Source organism: Canis lupus, chromosome 20 (assembly GCF_011100685.1).
Source record: "Canis lupus familiaris isolate Mischka breed German Shepherd chromosome 20, alternate assembly UU_Cfam_GSD_1.0, whole genome shotgun sequence".
NCBI lineage: Eukaryota > Metazoa > Chordata > Mammalia > Carnivora > Canidae > Canis > Canis lupus.
In genome coordinates this window covers 57,454,006-57,460,749 of record NC_049241.1, presented here as the reverse complement: position 1 = coordinate 57,460,749, position 6,744 = coordinate 57,454,006, and positions in this window count along the sequence as shown.

The following is a 6,744-nucleotide window of genomic DNA, read 5'->3' as shown; positions in this document are numbered from 1 at the left end:
CTCCCACGGAGAAGGGATTTTTGTTGGGGGCAGGGGTGCACGGCCCAATGACACCCAGGGCAGCCCCAGGCGAGGCATCCCACCTCGGTGTCCAGTCTCGATCCAAACCCCCTGATCAGCTCTTCACCCCCAAAGCAGACCTGGAATGGGCCCCCCTGTTGTGGATCCCACCTGCAGCCAGCGTCACTGGGCGCCGTCCAAGGGCTCATCCAGGGCCCGGCACTTGACTTCAGGCTCTGCTGTCACAATCTTGACATGGGTAATAATTTTGGAACAAAGGGCTCCACGGTTTAATTTTGCACTGTCCCTCACTTCTCATGACAACCCCAAGTCTCTCTCTCTCTCTGTGTCTCTCATTTTTTTTTAAGGATTCTTTAAAATTTACTTATTTATGAGAGATACAGAGAGAGAGAGGGGGGCAGAGACAGGCAGAGGGAGAAGCAGGCTCAATGCAGGCAGCCATACTCAGGACCCGATCCCAGGTCTCCAGGATCACACCCTGGGCTGCAGGAGGCGCTAAACCACTGCACCCCCGAGGCTGCCCTCTCTATGTCTCTCATTAATAAATAAATAAATAAATCTTTTAAAAGTAATGTACGAAAAATAAAGGAGGAAATCTTGGAAATACCAGAAAAATGCAAAAAAGAATATGACAATCACCTGTGGTCTAACTCTCCGAAAATAACTAGTGTTAATGCTTTAGTGTATTTCTTTATTGGCCTTTTGTTCCTCATTTGTTTTTTACAAACAGTAGATTTTTTTTTAATATTTTATTTATTTATTCATGAGAGACACAGAGAGAGGCAGAGACACAGGCAGAAGGAGAAGAAGGCTCTTTGCAGGGAGCCCAATGCAGGGCTCGATCCCGGGACCCCAGGGTTACTCCCTGGGCTGAAGGCAGGTGCTAAACCAGTGAGGCACCCGGGGACTCCCATAGAATCTTTTTATATAGTTGGGATCACCCTGAATCTATCTCATGGGATAAGAAAATCCCAGACTTTTTATGTGGGGATGCTAAAAACTGGTTCATCGGAATGAATCAGGCCTGGATACAGTATAAACTTTGTTCTTGCCTTTTATTTTATTTTATTTTGTTCTTGCCTTTTAAAGATAATTTTGGATTCATGGCATTCAGACTCAGGTAGTTTTAATTAGTTATAATCATTATTGATGAAGGATACCTCTGTGCGGGCTCCCGTGTGGCCTTCACCATCCCCCAGGACGTGGAGAAGCACCCCTGCCTCCTCACAATGACGGTCCACGCCCGCAGTGCACCCTCCTGGCCTCAAGATGCAAAACCAACTATTCTCCAGAGAGCCCACGTTCCCTGGGGCAGAGAGGAGCATCCGTGACTGTGGATACTGGGTACTGGGGACACCTCTTCAGTTCCTGTGCACTGATATTTGGTGCAAAACCGCTTAACGGCTACTTAAGTGATCAGTTGGACATGACCGATTCTGAAGAGTGTGAGTTCATATTGCTATTTCCGATTTGTCTCTAACAATACTCTACAACAGGTGTCCCAGGACTCCCGGGGGGCTCAGCGGTTGAGCGTCTGGCTTCGGCTCAGGGCGTGACCCCAGGGTCATGGGATCGAGTCACACGTCGGGCTCCCCACAGGAAACCGGCTTCTGCCCCTGCCTGTGTTTCTCATGGATAAATAAATAAAATCTTTAAAATAAAAAAGGATGTCCTCAGCAAATATGGCCTGCCTGTGTGCTACACCCAGCCCCCCACTTGTTGTTGTAAATAAGGTTTTATTGGCACACAGCTAGGCCCATTCGTTTGCATGTCGTCCATGCCCGCTTCCCAGCTTCCGGGGCAGATTTGAGTAATTGCTGTGGAGGCCAAAGGGCCGGAAACACGTGCAGACCCTCCTCCAAAGACACCTGGCTGGGGATCCCGGGGTGGCTCAGTGGTTTAGCGCCTGCCTTCGGCCCAGGGCATGGTCTTAGAGTCCCGGGATCCAGGCCTGCATCAGACTCCCTGCATGGAGCCCGCTTCTCCCTCTGCCTGGGTCTCTGCCTCTCTCTGGGTGTATCTCTCTGCATCTGCGTCTCTCATGAATAAATGAATAAAATCTTTTTTTAAATTATTTTTTTAAAAGATTATTTATTTATTCATGACAGACACACAGAGAGAGAGAGACGCCCCCCCCCCCCCCCCGACTGGCTCGGCGCGCACACCGCGGTGCTCCCAGTACCGCCTGCCCCTCGCGGGCTCCCGGGCGATCCCGTTCCTGCCCTTTGCGGTCGCCTCATCCTGGCCTCTGCTTCTCTTGCGGCGTCTCCTCCAACTCTGACCCTCCTGCCGCTTTTATAAGGACCCTTGTCAGGTGACTGGGCCCTCTGGGGAATCCAGGGTCACCCTCATTCAGGGTCCTTGACCTAATCCATCTGCAAGGTCCCTTCTGCCGTGTGAAGTGACAGACGCACAGGTTCTAGGGATGGTGTTCGCTGCAAAATTACTTAAACTTGGCTGTATGTTTGGAAATCTCCTAAATCAAATGCTGACGAGGGAAAAAAATCAAATCGTTTTCCATGTTTTGGGGCTTGGGCTCGCGCTCCAGCAGCGGCTGCCGCAGGGCCCAGGGCGTTTGGAGCCGCGCAGGGCGCAGGGTGCACGGCTGGGGCCCACCCCAGGCCCCAAAGGCAAGGACAAGGAGGCTGTCCCCGAGCCTCCGCCGGAGTCGGGTTGACCTGAGTCTGCGGGAACCACAGGCCCCACGATGGTGCGTGGGGGCCTCGTGGGCTCCAAGGACTGCCTGCGCGCTGCACCTGCTGCACGTGTTGCTCCGGCTGCTGCTGACTGGATTGGCGGCCGGGCCTTTGTTTTCCGGGCTGATTTCCAGCCTCTGGGTGCTTGGCCTGGTCACTGCAGTGCAGTGCATTTTTTTTTTTTAAACACGATTATTCTCTTACTCTTGTTTATTGTTCTGTGTTCTGTGTGTCCTTGCTCAGCCCTGAACCAGGAACTACAGGGTCAGCTTCTGGAAGTTGTCTGGAACAATACAGTAAGTGCTCAAAATGACATGCAGAGAAATATAAACTGCTGTGGGTTTTGATGTTTTTAACCCAAAGGACACCTGTCTGGCCAGTTTTGTCAAAAGCGGCCACCGGCGCTCACCACGGCCTCCAGTAATAGGAATGACGGCGCCAGAGAGGGTCGCAGATTTGCCGGCGGCGCTGGCCTCCTCCCCAGCGTTAGCGATCCTGGGGCTTTGGCTGTTCTGCGGACACAGGAACCAGAAAGCTCCTCCTGCTAATCCTTGGGCATCCCTTTGATGAGAAAACAAGAGACATTTTTCATGTTCTGATCTTGTTCATCTTCTCAACACTCAGCTAACCTAACCTGTGTAAGGAAGCAGTAGCTGAAAAGTCACACAAGGGACTTATATGTGTGTGGAATCACATATTTGCACTCTCATGGTTCTCCAGATATTTTCTTTTTTTTCTTTAAAGATTTATTTATTTATTTATGATAGACAGAGAGACAGAGAAAGAGAGGCAGAGACACAGGCCGAGGGAGAAGCAGCCTCCATGCAGGGAGCCCGTAGTGGGACTTGACTCCGGGACCCTAGGATCACGGCCTGGGCTGAAGGCAGATGCTCAACTGCTGAGCCACCCAGGCATCCTGAGGAGAAAACTTGTTAAATGATCTATTTGCATTCTTTCATGTTTTTCTGAAAATGCATTTCATTTCCCAATAAAAATCTTTTCACAAATGATGTTTCAAAAGACATGGGCAGCCTGGGTGGCTCGGTGATTTGGTGCTGCCTTTGGCCCGGGGAGTAGTCCTGGGGTCCCGGGATTGAGTCCCATGTCGGGCTCCCTGCATGGAGCCTGCTTCTCCCTCTGCCTGTGTCTCTGCCTCTCTCTTTCTCTCTCTGTGTCTCTCATGAATAAATAAAATCTTTAAATACAAAAAAAAAAAAAAAAAAAAAAAAACAAAAGACATCAGTCAGGCGTTCGACTCTTGGTCCCGGGGTCATGAGCTGAGCCCCACATTGGGCATAAAAAAAAAAAAAAAAACAGACAAGTCGGTTAGATTATAACAAATTTTGGCTATAAAGCCACAATCACACTTTATTTTACATTCTTTGGAATAATAGTTCACCCACTGGCTTTTTTTTTTTTTTTTTTTTTAAGATTCCATTTGTAGCAATTTCTATGCTCAAGGTGGGGCTCAAACTCACCACCCTGAGATCAAGAGTCACACGCTCCACTGTCTGAGCCAGCCCGGCGCCCCTGGTAGAGTTTTTATTAGAGCAAGTAGAGGGAATTCCAAATGCATTAGCCATTCCAGCTTTGGTGCCAAAATGCAAATCTTTGCAGGGATTAAAGTAGGTGACCCAAGGGGCCCTGGGCGGGCTCAGTCGGTGGAGCGGGCAACTCCTGATCTGGAGGTCATGACTTTGAGCCCCGTGCTGAGGGTAGAGAGGACTTAAAAATAAAATCTTTAAAACAATAATATAAAAAGATAAAATAGATAATGCTTGATCCACAAAGTCGCATGTTTGTAACTGCCTTATTGCAGTTTAAAAATATATATACCTGGGATCCCTGGGTGGCGCAGCGGTTTGGAGCCTGCCTTTGGCCCAGGGCGCGATCCTGGAGACCCGGGATCGAATCCCACGTCGGGCTCCCAGTGCATGGAGCCTGCTTCTCCCTCTGCCTGTGTCTCTGCCTCTCTCTCTCTCTCTCTCTCTCTCTGTGTGACTATCATAAGTAAAAAATTAAAAAAATATATATATTATATATAAATATATACATATACCTGTATTTCTGAGATGTATTTCTGTTAGCAATACAAAAAGAAATATTCTGAAATGCAAGAAATAAATGTTCACTTTTTTTTAAAAGATTTTATTTATTTATTCATTCATGATAGACATAGAGAGAGAGAGAGAGAGAGGGAGGCAGAGACACAGGCAGAGGGAGAAGCAGGCTCCATGCTGGGAGCCTGATGCGGGACTCAATCCTGGGACTCCAGGATGACGCCCCGAGCCAAAGGCAGGCGCTAAACCACTGAGCCACCCAGGGATCCCAAATGTTCACTTTAATACGTCATATTGTCTATTGTACTATAAACTGGAAGCATTTTTATTTATTTATTTATTTATTTATTTGGAAGCATTTTTTTTTAAATACTAATCTTTTTTTAACCACTAAATTTAAAACGAATTTTAGGGGCCACTGGGCAGCTCAGCAGTTGAGCGTCTGCCCGGGGTCAGGTTGTGACCCCGGGGTCCAGGGATCGAGTCCCGCATCGGGCTCCCCGCCGGGAGCCTGCTGCTCCCTCTGCCTGGGTCTCTGCCTCTCTCTGTGTGTCTCATGAATAAATACATAAAATTCAAAAAAGAAAAAAAGTTCAGCAGACAATAAAATGCAACATTTTCCATGGGTCTGGTGTCCTTTAGAAGACGCAGAGATTAGCTGTGAAAGCAGAAAGTTGAGGACACCCGGCCCAGGGGTGACAGGGGGCGACCACAGCCTGTTGTGTCCTCCTTGGGCTCTTTCTGCAGGTTGCCCCCCCCCCCCCCCCCCCCCCCCCCGCTCCCCCCCAGCGCCTGTGGGGTCCCTCGCAGCCAGTCCCCGGGAAGGCGCTGGATCATCCGGCCCGGGGTGGGGGGCCTTGAACCGCTCCCTAGAGGGCGCTGCGCACACAGCCCAAGCCCGGATCTCGGCTTGGTTCCGGAGACTCCCCTGCCGGCAGAGGGCAGCTTGGGGTGTCATCGCACCCCCCCACCCCCGCCCCGACTCTGGGAGCTGGGATATCATTCACACCAAAGATGCCTGACATGGGGTGGGGGTGGGGAACAAAGGTCAGCAAAAAATGTAGGGGGAGCCGCTGAGGGGGATCGAGGCACGCTACCCCCAACATATGCCACTTTGGTGTGAGAATCCCTTTGAGCCGAGAGCGTCTGAGGTCCTGAAATCCCTCATCTGCCCCAAAGACCTCAGTGGTCATAGATCCCTTCCGGGGACCAATGTCTCCTCTCGGAGAAGAGCTGGCCCCGCTGCCAAATAGACTTTGTCACCAACTGTCATATGGCCCGTCCGTTCTCCTGAGGGCCCACTGATGGCTCCTGAGTCACCTGCTCTCCCGTCCGTGGCCTACCCCCCACGGCGCTGATCGGGCTCCCAGATCGCGGTTCCCTCTGCCCATTCGCTTCTCTCTGAGGCCCGAGTGCATAAAATCAAAAATAAATAAAAGTGTACAGGCTCCTAGGAAAATGTCTTTCATTAGTTTAATCGACAGGTCCCTGGCATAGAACCTAAGAGGGTAGAGGAAAAGCTTTCCGGCCCCCACGCCCCAGAAGCCTGTCAGTGACATCCAAGGGGGGGAACATCCCCAGAGGCCCCCGGCGGACCCGGATTCGGTCTCCGGCCGAGGTCTTCTCCCAGTCAGGCCGAGCGCGGGGAGACGGGGTCCCCGGGTCACCGACTGGGTGAGTGACCGGCTTTGGGGGATGGAGGGGGGCCCGCGTGATGGACATTCCCACTCCCAGGCATGCAGCCCGCGTGGCCACTGGCTCCCCTGGCCCGGGTAGGACAGCGGAGGGGCGCCCCCAGCCTTACGTGCCTCTGGGGCCCCCACCCGCCTTGCTCCCCGCCCTTCCCTTGGGCTCCGCGCCCCCCCACAGGGCTTCTGGCCTCGGCCCAGCTGGCATTGGAGGCTGGGGGCGTCCCGGGCGCGGGGCGGGGGGCCGAGCAGCACCCCTGGGCCCCCAGTCCCTGCCAC